The sequence below is a fragment of the Poromitra crassiceps genome (assembly GCF_964638095.1).
Source record: "Poromitra crassiceps genome assembly, chromosome: 17".
NCBI lineage: Eukaryota > Metazoa > Chordata > Actinopteri > Beryciformes > Melamphaidae > Poromitra > Poromitra crassiceps.
In genome coordinates, this window is record NC_139635.1 from 27,939,116 (window position 1) to 27,956,615 (window position 17,500).

Below are 17,500 nucleotides of genomic sequence, written 5' to 3' on the forward strand. Positions count from 1 at the left end.
TCACATAAAACACAGAGAAAGGAGAGTTTTCAAAGGCTCTCTAGGGTCAGGTGGTTTTATATTACTGAACTGTACAGTACCAACTCATAATCAGAGATGGGGATCAAGACCGAATATCAATAAGGTCTGAGCTTATCGATACTGCTATCGAGACTAGCGGGTCCCATAAGGTAGTGTTGGCTTGTGCCCTGAGAGATGAGAGTCATGTCATTTACCTCAAATCACTGGTGCACAAACATACATTGATTCAAGTTTTTTTTAATTCAACTGAATTGCCTCACGAAGCAAATTTAATCCTGTTCAGAAATCAAACAGTCACAGACTCAAAGTTAAACAATAAAAGCAATGCCAGTGCTCTTAAGAATGTATTGTTGTCTCGTCATTCCACCAAATTGATAGTGGTCTGGATAAAGCCTCGGATCGTTAAGCTGGCTCGAAAATGCTATCAATATCAATAAAAATTAACGATCCCCATCCGTACCCTGATTTCTTAAAACTGCACTAAGCAAACGTCGCACATTGGCAGCTCAAAATGCCAAGCGGTAACTGTTTGTAAAGAAATGATGATGATGTCATGTGAGGCAGATGAAGTGCACACAGCACACAGCACACTCCTGTTCAGAAGCCTGTCCGCTCTGTGATGCTTCATACCAAAGAGAGGAGAGAGATCTAACATGGTGACTCCAGCTTCCTCTCAATGCTTGTTCACTGACACTTAGTATTTTTGCTCTTACAGGAAGCTCTGATTCATCACTTTCTGAGGGCGGAGAAATGTCTGTATCCTGCCATCTGAATCTAATTTGGGCAAATAGGGTGAATGTAACTGTACAGGGTCTAAATTAGCTGCAATTTGTGATTCATGCAGAGGTAATGGGCGTACATTTTACATAAAAATATTGGCTACTAAATGTCTGTTTTGCCAGCCTCTATTGCCAATTAATATAATCCAATAGTGATTCAACGTATATATACACACAGCGCATTCAAGCTTTTACATGTGCCGCTCTGAACACCATCTGGTAGGTCTTTCCCGGGAAAAATCTTCTGGCACACAGGAAGTGATGCGTTATACGTTTCCAGCAGCAGCAGCAACAACAACAGCAGTTTGGAGTAAATAGAACAACCGATTCAACACTAACAGCATCAGACGGCAAATGAAACCAGCGTAACGGTGAACACATCAGCTCCAAAATGGCCGTCCTCCTCGCAGGCCCATTCAAGCTGCAGAGATCAGTGACAAACCCAGAGGCAGAATTACGCACAATGGTGATACGATACAACGGCTGCAGACCAAACCGGGAATTTAGCGAGTGAACATTGTCATTTCACAAACCACATGCCAGAAAAGCTGCTGAAGCGTAACAGTTTGTGTTTCAGGTCTTTTTGGACATTGTGAGCATTTTGGTCCGTAGCACCGGCAGCAGTACTGTGTGAGTCAAACTGGCAGCAGTACTGTGTGAGTCAAACTGGCAGCAGTACTGTGTGAGTCAAACTGGCAGCAGTACTGTGTGAGTCAAACTGGCTGGGGAACGAGCCAGACTCGGGTACACCTTTCTGGTGAGTAAACTCCACCGGGCCACTTTAGCAGGAATCCACCCACGGTGGAGGATGGAGTACTTGAAAGCCGCACAGTGGCGTAAGGTAGTTATGACAGGTACCATGCAGTGCACGCTATTATGCCGGTGCCACCATGTGCCACTTTTACGCTTGAAAGGCATGACTGCTCCCTCATGTGCTCGGCAGCTAAATCTGGATCGTCTCATCCGGCGTTGGGGAAGTTACTCGGGAAGTGTAATTAGTTACTGATTACTCCTTTCAAAAGTAATACCATTACTTTACTTATTACTTGGTTTGAAAAGTAATTAGTTACGTTACTCGTTAGATTTAACAAATTTACCATGAGAGGGAGGGGGTTGTGGCCACATTTAACACTGGTACAGGGTTGTGGCACGAGGCGAAGCCGAGTGCTATAAACCCTGTACCAGTAGTAAATGTGGCCACAAACCCCGACCTCGAGTGGTAAATGTGTTTTCTACAACAGCTACCAAATAATATAAAAAATACACAATTGTAACATCCAATTCATTTATTAACAATCATTACTGGTTTCAGAATACATTTATCCTTCCGCCACAGAATATAGTTCCATACACAAGATCAATGATTGCACTAAACATTTAGTTGCCTTTGAGCCAAAAAACAACTAACCTATTCCTTAACGGGATTCACAGTTATTGATACATTGCCTGTAAAAGTACAGTTATTTAAACAGTTATCTAAAGCAGCCCGTTTTGGTGGTGGTGTGTTGATATCTGGTGACGGCAGAGGGCGTTTGTTTGTTTAACAGTCCCAGGTTCGGGGTCCGGGCGCTAGTCCGACCTCCCGCTAGTCCGACCTCCCGCTAGTCCGAACTCGTGACAACTCAAGCTCAGCCAGTTCTCTCTCCCCAATTTCACCATGTCGTTCTTTGTTCACTTCACCTTCATCTTCATCTAACCACTGCTCAAAACTCAATCCACCCAGTAAATCAAACGTTACTACGAAATCGGACATTTCCTTGTTAAAGATCGGCCATTTCCTTGTTAGAGATTTGCAGACTGACAGGCTAACAGTGGGCGGAGTCAGCACAGGGAGCGGAGTCAGCATCAGGGAGCGGAGTGATACTGCGGTTGGAGCCGAACTGTAGATTGTTGGCCTATTTACCACTGTTGCTAGCCAATCAGAATCCAGTATTCACTCATGCTGTTGTAGAATAGTATATTACTTTCGCTACCGCCCCTTCTGAAAAAGTGACGTACAACCTGTTTAGTCAGCTCCTTTTAGGACTGAATCCATTTTATTGGAACAATAATTAACCTTACAGGAGGAGTCAACAATCAGCCAAACTGCATAGTTTTGATTTATTACTTACCTACCTACGATACCTACGATACCTACCTACGATACAGTAACCTCCTCAGTCCTCACCTCACCTCACATTCTTGCAGCACATGGCTACAGTGAAGGGTGTATGTAAATTACATCTTTTCAAGTCAACTTCTCGGGGCTGGATTATGCCAGGTGAGCAGTATGGAAACACTTTTTCTTCTGTTGTTGTTTACGTTTTTGCGAGTCGTGACCCTGTTGACACTCAGCAGACAGCTCTACTTGACTGACGCGGCCGGTCTCCACTTCTCCAAACTGTGGCCGCAGCGGCTGCATTCTACCGCATGTAGTACACTGACTGTCGGCAAGTACCTCATACCATCCCCCATCAAAAAAATACAAACTATCCCTTTAAGTCCTGTAACAATGTATTATGACTTTGTGTTTAGTATCATCTGGAGATCTGTCTCTATTGCAAAACATCAAGCTGGGTGGTCAGTGGTCATAGACGTGGCTAGTGAATTCTGGAAACGGTATACCAGGGCCTTATCACTTTCACCTGCACCGGAGTGACCCACACACACGCATGCACGCACGCACACACACACACACAGGCGTGCGCACACACACACACACACACAGGCATTGGGCGCATGTAGGTCAAGCTCATGAATAACATATACACACAGGAGTGCTGAGACAGAGATAGTGGCAGGCAGGCGGATTGGAAAACAAACACACACACACACACACACACACACACACACACACACACACACACACACACACACACACACACACACACACACACACACACACACACACACAGACAGATATGACACACAGACACCCACCCTCAGAAGAGAACTGTTGAAATGCCACTGAATCTAATGACATCTCTCTTTTTATTAGCGTAACCAGTCCTCAGACCCAGAGGGAAAATTAGTTTATTTTCCAGGTGCTTTTCAATAATCCTGCGCCACTCAGAGGACTATTTCTCACTCGCTCACTATCTACACCCCGCCCCCCTGCCACACACACACACACGCACGCACGCACGCACACGCACGCACGCACGCACGCACACACGCACTCACGCACACACACACACACACACACACACACACACACACACACACACACACACACACACACACACACACACACACACACACACACACACACACACACACACACACAGTACAGTATATGGCCTAATGAACACTACAAGTCTCAGATTTTCTCAGTGTCGCTCATAGATTGTTTTGAAATAATCCAATTGGGTTTTAATACGTTTTTAGGGCCCAGGGGTTATGAAACTCTAAAGCATATTAACTTTCAATTTATAAACAAAAAATACCAGTTTATGTGGTTTTCCCCAGCAGCATTTTATACATAATTCATACATAATAATGTCTCTCAGTTCCTATTCAGATAATCATCAGGCTGTGTTTGGCTGCTGCATCTAAAGCGACAACCCAATGTGAGTGAGAAGGAGCCAGGATCCTTCAGTGGATTCACTTTGAAGAGGTGCAAGGAAAACACCCGTGTAACAGGGAGGAAAGCACTGCAAGCCTCAATTATGTGTATATTATTGAATACACGCAATTGTTTTTGATCCAAATATGAACAGTCGACCGTCTAGCCAGCTAGTGGATAAGCTGGTCTCTAGATATAAGAGACAGACTGTAGAATAGGCCAGAGGACAGATATATAGTCACCAGAAATGTATTGGAGTATACTGTAAAAACACAGTCTGTGATTATAATATACAGCAACATTCATACAAATCTATTCATAAAACGGATAGTTCCGGTCCTTGATTATGATTGGCTGAGCCGCGTTCAATGCCGTTGTAAAATACTCTATAAACACACACCTGTGTGACCACATGACAGTATTACCGTGCCATGTTAGCTAGCTACGTTAACTTGCGCTGTTTTTCCGGGCATATCTCTGTGGTGTGTATAGCACAGAATCAGATGACGTGCGACTATGGAGGGGGGCTTGAAGGACTACATTGCTTGGCAGAAAAACACATATCTTGGCATTATATTTCCTCTTGATATAAACAATATAATAAATCAAAGTAAACTCTGGACCTACTGTATACTTGAGGAAATAAAGTGTCAACTTGAGAGGTGGAAGGGGCTCAATATTTCCCTCTGGGGTAAAATATCCTCCATAAAAATGATGGTCTTCCCAAAATTATTAAATTTACTCAACATGCTGCCAATCCAAATCCCTGATCGTACATCCCTGATCGCAAGTCAATAAATTCATACATAATTTCTTATGGAATTGAAGAAAGGCACGATTTAGACTTACAACTTTGCAAACATCTAAAGATAAAGGAGGGTTTAACTTGCCCAATCTCCAGCTATACCATTTGGCTTTCACATTGAATATGTTTTTAATGTTAGATCTCCCTACTCCAAGCCATCATGGGCTAACATCGAACAGTTATGTTATGTTACCTGCTCAGTTGAAAGATGCTATATTTATTAAACAGCAAGGAGTGGATGAGCCTCAGCCCTGTCTGAGTTTCATATATAACATCTGGAGGTCCATTCACAAATGTGCTAAAGGAACAGTGTCACAGTCCTTCTCATGGGCCCCCATTTGGGACAACCCCTCCATAACTGTAGGCAAGAAGCCACTTCAATGGAAGGAGTATCGAGGGAGTGCCATCGCTAAAGTGGGTGATCTATACACAGATGCTGGTTTTAAATCAGTAACAGAGCTGAACACTATCTCTCCTGTCCCTCTACTGTACCTTGATGGTTTTAAATCAGTAACAGAGCTGAACACTATCTCTACTGTACCTTGGTGGTTTTAAATCAGTAACAGAGCTGAACAATATCTCTCCTGTCCCTCTACTGAACCTTGGTGGTTTTAAATCAGTAACAGAGCTGAACAATATCTCTCCTGTCCCACTACTGTACCTTGGTGGTTTTAAATCAGTAACAGAGCTGAACATTATCTCTACTGTACCTTGGTGGTTTTAAATCAGTAACAGAGCTGAACACTATCTCTCCTGTCCCTCTACTGTACCTTGGTGGTTTTAAATCAGTAACAGAGCTGAACACTATCTCTCCTGTCCCACTACTGTACCTTGGTGGTTTTAAATCAGTAACAGAGCTGAACATTATCTCTCCTGTCCCACTACTGTACCTTGGTGGTTTTAAATCAGTAACAGAGCTGAACACTATCTCTCCTGTCCCACTACTGTACCTTGGTGGTTTTAAATCAGTAACAGAGCTGAACACTATCTCTCCTGTCCCTCTACTGTACCTTGGTGGTTTTAAATCAGTAACAGAGCTGAACATGATCTCTCCTGTCCCTCTACTGTACCTTGGTGGTTTTAAATCAGTAACAGAGCTGAACACTATCTCTCCTGTCCCTCTACTGTACCTTGGTGGTTTTAAATCAGTAACAGAGCTGAACATGATCTCTCCTGTCCCTCTACTGTACCTTGGTGAAATACTTTCAGCTAAGAAGCAGAGTGGAAGCTTTCAGGAATAAAAGTAAAGATCCTCCTTTGGCATCATATTGGGACAAATGCGTATTGGAAAGAGATCAATCTAAAATAAACTCACCTGGGATCTATAAAGAACTCATTGCTTGGCGGAATAATGTTATCAATATTTCATTGTTTGTTGTTCAAACCTTACCAGGTAGGCTATATGTAGCACCCGTTTTATAATAGCAATAAGCCCTGTGAGACAGTGATTTACAGTGATTTTACCACAGCTAAGCGGCGTGCCTTAGATTCTAAAGTACACCGCTTAGCTGTTGTAAAATCACTGTAAATCACTGCCTCATGGGGCTTATTGCTTAATTATATTTTGTGAAACCTGGTACAGCCCCTGTGATGATTTCCATCCGTTTGATACCATACATTACATTACATTACATTACAGTCATTTGGCAGACGCTTTTATCCAAAGCGACTTACAATAACACATTTTTGTAAGCAATAGAGCAATCAACTATGGAGCACAGTCTATGACAACCACGATGATTTCACGTCATTAAGATTTAAACCAACATTAACACAAAAACCCGTTTTCCCCAAATTAAGATGTGGTAAACGGCAGTGATAGTGATGGTGGGACCCATGAGTGGTGTGGTGCCGGTGCTGCTGATAGGTCTAATCTCAAGCGTGCAGTCTGCCATGAAAAAACAATCCAATTAGTGGGATTGCGAAACAACTGGATGCAGCAATTATCACGTCAGCAGTATGTTTGGAGCTTTACGAGTCTGTAGTTTGATTCCCTAAAACCCCACTGGGAAAGAGCGGGGAAGCAAAGTGGATCATTTTGATTTCATAAAGCCATGCCAACAAAAATTTTATTGTGTTTTTATTTGAAAATCTCACTATGACTTCCTGGGAAAACAGAAACTCTTTAGCAGTGACTTCAGCTATCAACCAGGAGGCAATGAAGAGAAAAAGGAGCTTCTTGGATACTTGGAGCAAGTTCTAATCACGAAGTAAAAGTACATGTGTACTGAAACGGTTTAACAATCATCTTCATATATATAAACCGGGGCACAAAACGCAATGCGATGAAGACCAGTGAGGTTAAAACGCGTTGGGTGTTGTGCCTATATATATATTTATTTATTTATAAATACATTGTTTGTTAAACTGTTTCAGTACACATGATTAAAACTTGCTCCAAGTATCCAAGAGGCTCATTTATCTCTTCATTGTTATACTTTTGGCCTGCTGAGCTTTCTTGTGCCACGTTTTTGATTTTTCCTATCAACCAGGAGGCAACATAAAGATTCCAACCGTAGACATATAAATATATGGATGTCCTGTAGCTACATGACGTCACCCATTGGTTTTTGGACTCGTGCTTTGAAGCTTTGAGGTTGGCATTTACCGTCGCCATCTTGTTTATTTGGAGCCAGAAGTGACGTCAAAGACGATGAGATTTCAAGCAAGACGGTTCATCTTCAACTCACTTCGTGTCATTTTGGCACGCGCATTTTGCCCACAGTTTTTATTGGAGTCAATGGGAAAAGTCAACGTGATCTCAGATTATGACAGAGTCTTTCGCCCCCATATTCATTAAAGTAAACATTCTGCCCATTCTCCGAAGCCACATATCTTCAGAATATTCTGACACTAAAATGGCATTTTTCAGAGAGACAGATCAGGAGAAAAATAAACTTGTTCAAGACCTGTCTCTATCTCAGCAACACACTCTCGCGAGATTTGGCAACAGGAACTCATGTTTATGTGTTATGTGTGGGTGAGGAAACAGCATGCGTGTGTGTAGGTGAGGAAACAGCATGTGTGTGTGTGGGTGAGGAAACAGCATGTGTGTGTGTGGGTGAGGAAACAGCATGCGTGTGTGTAGGTGAGGAAACAGCATGTGTGTGTGTGGGTGAGGAAACAGCATGCGTGTGTGTGGGTGAGGAAACAGCATGCGTGTGTGTAGGTGAGGAAACAGCATGCGTGTGTGTGGGTGAGGAAACAGCATGCGTGTGTGTAGGTGAGGAAACAGCATGTGTGTGTGTGTGGGTGAGGAAACAGCATGTGTGTGTGTGGGTGAGGAAACAGCATGCGTGTGTGTGGGTGAGGAAACAGCATGTGTGTGTGTGGGTGAGGAAACAGCATGTGTGTGTGTAGGTGAGGAAACAGCATGTGTGTGTGTGTGGGTGAGGAAACAGCATGTGTGTGTGTGGGTGAGGAAACAGCATGTGTGTGTGTGGGTGAGGAAACAGCATGTGTGTGTGTGGGTGAGGAAACAGCATGCGTGTGTGTGGGTGAGGAAACAGCATGTGTGTGTGTGGGTGAGGAAACAGCATGCGTGTGTGTGGGTGAGGAAACAGCATGCGTGTGTGTGGGTGAGGAAACAGCATGTGTGTGTGTGGGTGAGGAAACAGCATGCGTGTGTGTGGGTGAGGAAACAGCATGTGTGTGTGTGGGTGAGGAAACAGCATGCGTGTGTGTAGGTGAGGAAACAGCATGTGTGTGTGTGGGTGAGGAAACAGCATGCGTGTGTGTAGGTGAGGAAACAGCATGCGTGTGTGTGGGTGAGGAAACAGCATGTGTGTGTGTGGGTGAGGAAACAGCATGTGTGTGTGTAGGTGAGGAAACAGCATGTGTGTGTGTAGGTGGGGAAACAGCATGCGTGTGTGTGTGGGTGAGGAAACAGCATGCGTGTGTGTAGGTGAGGAAACAGCATGTGTGTGTGGGTGAGGAAACAGCATGTGTGTGTGTAGGTGGGGAAACAGCATGTGTGTGTGTGGGTGAGGAAACAGCATGCGTGTGTGTAGGTGAGGAAACAGCATGTGTGTGTGTAGGTGAGGAAACAGCATGTGTGTGTGTAGGTGGGGAAACAGCATGCGTGTGTGTGGGTGAGGAAACAGCATGCGTGTGTAGGTGAGGAAACAGCATGTGTGTGTGTAGGTGAGGAAACAGCATGTGTGTGTGTAGGTGGGGAAACAGCATGCGTGTGTGTGGGTGAGGAAACAGCATGCGTGTGTGTAGGTGAGGAAACAGCATGTGTGTGTGTGGGTGAGGAAACAGCATGCGTGTGTGTGGGTGAGGAAACAGCATGCGTGTGTGTGGGTGAGGAAACAGCATGTGTGTGTGTGGGATTAGGGCCGGTGAAGGCGGGGTCAAGTCCCATTTGAGCGTTCATGTGAGGTCATCTAATTTGGAAAGACGCTTAATTAGTCCTGTTACTGGATTACCGGTGTGAGCAACGCCACCAGGGCATATTCTCCTGCTCTCTCTCTCTCTCTCTCTCTCTCTCTCTCTCTCTCTCTCTCTCTGCCTCTCTCTCTCTCTAATGTTGTAGTCGAGTCAAGTCGGACTCAAGTCCAAGTCCTGGACTCATTTTCAGGACTTGAGCACTGATGATTTGGACGTGGACTTGAGCATTCATACATTCGGACTCGGAAGTGAGAAACGAGGACTCGGACTTGTTAATTGATGAAGACTGTTTTTTTCCGTTTTTGTTAGTTTTTCGTAATAGGCCCTAATCATTTGGCATAAGATACCGATAGCTATATTAATACTGTGACATTATTAGATTTTGTGGAAACTAGGCAGGCATGTGTGTGTTCCACCTCCATGTGGATTCACACTCATGTTCAATAGGCTAACTCCGGACTCGGACTCAAACACTGGGGACTGGAGACTGGACTTGGACTTGAGATATATAGAGACTTGACTACGTCTCTGTCTCTGTCTCTGTCTCTTCCTGCCAGTCACTTCCATTACAGCACTAGACACGGACTCCACTTCAGCATCCGCCCCTCGGCCGCATTATGACAATTTGGACTGGTATTCAGCCACTATGGCCTTAAGTGCCACCATAAATCCCCATTATCCCCAATCCAATGCATCCATGTCACTAAATGATCCATAGGCCTTTCACACTGTACAACTAATACAGTCTTCAAAAGCTCTTAGCCTTTCATTCTTCTCAATTACCACTCCCTTCTCTGCTCTCTCTCTCTCTCTCTCTCTCTGTGTCTCCCCTCGTCTCTAACCTCTCTCTCCCCTCCTCTCTGCCTCTATCTAAATCCTCTTTCTGGATTTTTCTCTCCGTTTCGTCAGCCTCCTCCTTCGCTCCGTCTTCTCTCTATCTCTCCTGTTGCTCTCCTTTAAAACGGCTCTGCACTCCATCTCAGCCTTGCTTACTTCCTCTGGTTCTCTTAATTTCTCTCTCTCTCTCAGTCTCTCTGTCTCTCTCTCAGTCTCTCTCTCTCTCTCAGTCAGTCTCTAAGTCTCTCTCTCTCAGTCTCTAAGTCTCTCTCTCAGTCTCTCTCCCATCACCTCGTTGCAGCTTTCATCGCTCTCTCAGTGTCCTCACAGTTGCTCTATCTATCTCTATCCATCTATTTTTATGCTCACATCCACACACAGAGTCACACACACACACACACACACACACACACACACACACACAGACACACACACACACACACACAGAGACACAGAGTCACACAGAGACACACACAGAGACACACAGAGAAACACAGAGACACACACAGAGACACACAGAGAAACACAGAGACACACACAGAGACACACAGAGAAACACAGAGACACACACAGAGACACACAGAGAAACACAGAGACACACACAGAGACACAGAGTCACACACAGAAACACACACAGAGACACACACAGAGAGACAGACACACACTCCTTCTTGTTCCCTCGTCTCCTTCTCTCTCTCCTTCTTGTTCCCTCGTCTCCTTCTCTCTCTCCTTCTTGTTCCCTCATCTCCTTCTCTCTCTCCTTCTTGTTCCCTTGTCTCCTTCTCTCTCTCCTTCTTGTTCCCTTGTCTCCTTCTCTCTCTCCTTTTTGTTCCCTCATCTCCTTCTCTCTCTCCTTCTTGTTCCCTCATCTCCTTCTCTCTCTCCTTCTTGTTCCCTTGTCTCCTTCTCTCTCTCCTTCTTGTTCCCTCATCTCCTTCTCTCTCTCCTTCTTGTTCCCTCATCTCCTTCTCTCTCTCCTTCTTGTTCCCTCATCTCCTTCTCTCTCTCCTTCTTGTTCCCTTGTCTCCTTCTCTCTCTCCTTCTTGTTCCCTTGTCTCCTTCTCTCTCTCTCTCTTGTTCCCTTGTCTCCTTCTCTCTCTCCTTCTTGTTCCCTCATCTCCTTCTCTCTCTCCTTCTTGTTCCCTCATCTCCTTCTCTCTCTCCTTCTTGTTCCCTTGTCTCCTTCTCTCTCTCCTTCTTGTTCCCTCATCTCCTTCTCTCTCTCCTTCTTGTTCCCTTGTCTCCTTCTCTCTCTCCTTCTTGTTCCCTCATCTCCTTCTCTCTCTCCTTCTTGTTCCCTCATCTCCTTCTCTCTCTCCTTCTTGTTCCCTTGTCTCCTTCTCTCTCTCCTTCTTGTTCCCTTGTCTCCTTCTCTCTCTCTCTCTTGTTCCCTTGTCTCCTTCTCTCTCTCCTTCTTGTTCCCTCATCTCCTTCTCTCTCTCCTTCTTGTTCCCTCATCTCCTTCTCTCTCTCCTTCTTGTTCCCTCGTCTCCTTCTCTCTCTCCTTCTTGTTCCCTCATCTCCTTCTCTCTCTCCTTCTTGTTCCCTCATCTCCTTCTCTCTCTCCTTCTTGTTCCCTCGTCTCCTTCTCTCTCTTGTTCCCTCCCTCGTCTCCTTCTCTCTCTCTCTCTCTCCCTAACCCCCCTTCCTCTCTCTCTCTCTCCTCTAGCTGTCAGTGAGGCTGTCAAAGAAGCAATAGCGAGTAGCTGTCTATGGGCTCATCACACGCACAGACACAGACACAGACACACACACACACACACACACACACACACACACACACACACACACACACACACATACACAGACAGACACACAGATGACAACAGCCTGATGAGAGGTTGTAATAATAGCAGGCTGACCCGTGGTGCTCTTCCGCTATCAAGCCGGAGATGAGCACTCTCTCTGTGTGTGTGTGTGTGTGTGTGTGTGTCTGAGTGTGTGTGTGTGTGTGTGTGTGTGTGTGTGTCTGAGTGTGTGTGTGTGTGTGTGTGTGTGTGTGTGTGTGTGTGTGTGTGTGAGTGTGTGTGTGTGTGTGTGTGTGTGTGTGTGTGTGTGCGTGTGTGTGTGCGCTCGTGCGCGATTAAGATCCGTCTAGTACAGTGTTCGTGAATGTGTGAGGATAAGAGTTGTGTTGCGGTGTGTGTGTGTGTGTGTGTGTGTGCGTGTGTGTGTGTGTGTATGTGTGTGTGCGCGTGTGCACGGATCCAACAATGACTGATTGGTGTGGTGCGATGTCAGGACGGCAGGGCGAGGCTCGAACACGCAATCTGTCACACAGAGTCGATCTCCTACAAATCTCTCTCTCTCTCTACACCTCTCCCACTCTCTCTTCCTCTCTCTCTCTCTATGCTTCTACTGTTTTCCATTCATCTTGAACAAAAAGCCAGCCGATCAGTCTGAAAGCAACAAGCTCTCCTCCTCTCTCCCTCCCTCACTCTGCCTTTTCCAGTTCATCTGTAACAAACAGAACAGATCATCTGCCCTAAGGCAGCCCCTCCTCCCTCTCTTTATATCCCCCCTTCATTCACTTCAGCTCAATTCATAATTTCACTGGATACAATATTGCCCAGAGAAAACAACAGCATCCTGCATTAAAGATGGGATGTGTTCTTCTCCGGCGCCCCCGGGCGACTTACCGTCTTTCAGAGGCTGTAACAGGCTCATTTTTAAAGGTAGAGCGAAGGTGCTTAGATCAGATGAAAGTAGAAGACCTACTAGTGCATCCATTGGTACCATGTCATACTATAGCTTCTGGGGAAGGAAGGGGGCTAAATAACGCTACAAAGTGCGGCTACGTTTAAAAACTGCATGGCTCCCTTGACCTCTCACCTCAAGATATCTGGATGAGAATGAGATCTATTGGGTACCCACGAGTCTCCTCCCCTTTACAGACACGCCCACTTTATGCTGATGTCCTGCAGTCTTTGACATTAACGTAGCAGCATCTATATCTGCCTGTACGCTGCAGTTTAGACCTGTCAAGAAGAGTGACATAGGGGCCACACCCCCTTTTCAGTCTAATGTGACAAAGAATAAAGTAAAATGATTGTCATTATTAGCTACATCCGACGCTAATGTTGATTATTTTATCTTAGGAGAGTTCCTCTATCATGTGTTAATTGCTGAGGTGGATTGGTGTCACGATCCTCCAGATGTCCTGGGACTTTCCCCTGCCATGTCCCCAGCCTCCTGCACCTACAGTACAGTACACCTGCTGCCATCAGCCAATTAGTCGTGTGACTTGGGTCCGCCTTCACCTGCCTGCCTCAGCCAATCAGCTCACAGACTCATCCCACCCCCAGCCAGCTGTTCCCTGCTCTCATTAGTCTCAGTGTGTGTGTGTATATCTAGGCCCAATTCCAATTCGCCCCCTTACTGACTCAAGCCCTTAGAGGCGCGTTCACGTGAAGGGAGTGAGGGTTTAGGGATGTCCCACGGTGAAATCGCAAAGTGAACGAGGGCTCAGAGTGAGCCCTTTCTGCCCCCTTACCGTAAGGGAGCAGCTATGGCCACTTAGGCAAAGGGAATTGCCCACAATGCATAGCGTTGTGAGGTATAAAACGGGGAAGGCTGCAAATATCAGTCAAAAAAATAAAAGAACACACGCGCGAAACGAACGCGGTGTTTGCGAGTGCGCTGGAATGCCTTAATTGACAATGAAACATTACATTAATAGGGATTTCAGATTAGACAAAAATATTATATCAGAGGAATGCAAGTAGCTAGTTATTTTACACAATCCTAGAATAATCATCAATCATTTCTATTACAATTGCAATCACAACTTTTTTGATGAATGAGAAATAGTTTTACCGAATCTGTATTGTACAGTATTGACATTGTGTATAATGTTGGGTGACATGTCATTATTATGCTTATTTTAATTATAATTCCACATGTTGCAGATTGCAGATTTTGCAGTAGGCTACATTTATTTTTAAATGACAGAGCCAGAGCCTGGATGAGAACAGACTCATCAGGGAGTCTATCCCTCAAACACTTTAGGCATCTTGACAATAAACAATATATAGCGAGCCCCAAACGTGCCAGAGTCAACATCATCTTGTCAAGTGCAAAGGGCTCTGCTGTCCCAATCCTCATATTTATCCAATGTGGATCCCTTCCACACTTGATGACTCAACCACTTTCAGATGGCGGCCATTAGAGGGACTGAGGGGTCAGGGCTTGAGTCTTTAGGGGGCGGATTGGAATTGGGCCCTAGTCTGTGTTCTGCTGTACGATTTGTCACATCGTCTGTCATTGTCCTCCAAGCCTGCTTCCTGCCAAATCTTCTGATTCTCTGTTCCGTTCGCCTGCCAGCCCATTTGGACTGTTTGCCTTTCGGATTACCTGTTGTAGCGCCTCAAACTGCTGTAAAGCGCTCTGCCTCAGCCTATGGACTCTGCATCATAGTGTTTGCATCTGGGTCTGTGCCCAGTGGTGTAGTGGTGCCTGGAGGAGCGGGTAGACTCCTAATTTATGCGCCCAAACTTGTTTTTAAAGCGGTCCGTCCAGCAAAGGAGAAACGCAACGTGTTATATAAACAGTGACAAGACTACTCGTGTATATTTTAGTTCACCGAAAAATGGGCTACAGTAGTACAGCAGCCCAGGGGCCAGATAATAAGCAAACATTAAAAGTAGAGAAAATCCCGCATGACACTGACCTTACTGGTAAACTCTTTATTAGAAGATATATAGGGAAACAACGTTTCGGTACTAGACCTTCATCAGGTCTAGTAGTAGGTCTGATGAAGGTCTAGTACCGAAACGTTGTTTCCCTATATATCTTCTAATAAAGAGTTTACCAGTAAGGTCAGTGTCATGCGGGATTTTCTCTACTTTTAGTTCATTTTCCATCCTACGCACCTGATTTAAAGTTTTTTAGGTGTGCAACAGCTCTTTCACAGACTTTAAATAAACAAACATTAACATGATTTCTTTCCTGCAACGGATTGTAGGTTTTTGGGGTGTCAGCCGGAGTTTAGTCTGACCATTTTGTGCTCACAGCATAGTTAGTTAGGTTAAGTTAAGTTAGTTAGGTTAAGTTAGTTAAGTACATATAAGTGCCTGGGCGGTGAGCAGATGGCGGTATTTGACAATTTAGCTGGAGCTCAGTGAAACTTTATTTCACGTTAGTTTTCATTGTGAATTAGAAAATGGTTGGGGGGTCCACTCTGCACCCTATCACGGGCCGCATCTGGCCCCCGGGCCGCAAGTTGAGCATCACTGGGCAAGTATACTTGCACATTATCACTTAACTTCTACTGCTTAACTTCAGGGATACACTTATTTTAGCTTTATTTGTACACATTGAGTCAGCTGAACTCTGCTGGTCTGTTTCGTCTAATCTGTGACTCCTGTTTCTGGTAAACAGGATTGACGACTGTCTACGTGTATATAACTAAAAATTAATAGGTTTTATCATTGAAGTCAGTGTCAATTGGAGGCTACTTGCGAACAAGCTAGTATTTCTATCACTCAGTGGTGTATTGGGCCAGGAGAAGCTTAGTTTAACCTACGTACTGTACGTGGCATTGTGTAAGTAGATTCACAGTCTCTCAGCACTGCGCTTGTCTTTTCATATGCCCTTATATGAGTTCTCCTTCACATCTTTCATTGACCTCATGACGTTTTCCATCCAGGTCAAGGAGAAGTGGATAGGAATCGGAGGTAGGAGCTATTTTCTGAACAATTAGAATCCAGGTTATGTTTATCCTCTTCAGTAAAGCGAAACAGAAAACCTTTGAGGAAGCGACACCCTGCACGCAACGAGAATCCACGGGCTTTACGGGAAACGTGGTCTTAATTTGGAGCAACACGAGCGCTAACAATACCGCCGGCGTGAGACGCACACTGCCGATCGCCTCCCTGTTGTTCACTTCATCTGCAACAAAAAGCTACTCAATCTGTCCTCACACAGCATCCTTCATCCTCCACGCGCCTCGCTGACTCCCTCTCTCTCTCTCTCTCTCTCCCTCCATCCATCCATCCCCTTTCTTTCCTTTATCTGTAACAAAAGACCAGTCAATCTGACCTCACGTCATGCTTTCTCTATCTGTTCCTCTGTTCCACTTCATCCCTTCATCCTCTCCTCTCTATCTGTTCCTCTGTTCCACCTCATCCCTCCATCGTCTCCTCTCTATCTGTTCCTCTGTTCCACCTCATCCCTCCATCCTCTCCTCTCTATCTGTTCCACCTCATCCCTCCATCCTCTCCTCTCTATCTGTTCCTCTGTTCCACCTCATCCCTTCATCCTCTCCTCCGCCCTGCCTTTTATTGCTGGATTCTGTCCTTATCCCCGGCTAGATCCAACCCACGCCATCTCGCGCTCTCTGTTGTTGTGTCACTCCCAGATGCAGATATGTTGCCGCTCTGAGGGTGTGCGCCCACCCGCGTGCGCGCACACACACACACACACACACACACACACACACACACATGCAGGCACACACACAGACACACACACACACACGCATGCATGCACACACACACACACACACACACACGCAGGCACACACACAAAGACAAACACACACACAAACAAACAAACAAACAAACACACACACACACACACACACACACACACACACACTCGGCATGTTCAGGTGCTCCATACACACAGTACTAGGGATGTCACAAGAATACTCCGGTGCCAAGTCGATGGCAACATTCTGAAAACGTGATGTATTTGTTTTTGTTCAGTTCCTATAGATACTGTATATGTACATATGCATAGATGTTCTGGATCAGTATACATGAAGAGACATGCAGCGAAAGAATGAAAGGAAAGAAGGTCACACACACACACACACACACACACACACACACACACACACACACACACACACACACACACACACACACACACACACACACACACACACACACACACACACACACACACACACACACACACACACACACACACACACACACACACACACACACACACACACACACACACACACACACACACACACACACACGGCATGTTCAGGTGCCCCATACTAGGGATGTCACAAGAATACTCCGGTGCCAAGTCGATGGCAACATTCTGAAAACGTGATGTATTTGTTATTCTAGAGTCCCGTTGGTACCATGGGTGTTGTAGATGTGG

The 17,500-nt window shown here is 45.3% G+C and overlaps 1 protein-coding gene across 1 annotated transcript in view; it reads right to left on the reverse strand.

Moving 5' to 3' along the window:
- cadm3 (cell adhesion molecule 3) overlaps positions 1 to 17,500 on the reverse strand; it is a 168,923-nt gene that overhangs the window by 19,315 nt on the left and 132,108 nt on the right. The window lies entirely within an intron of this gene.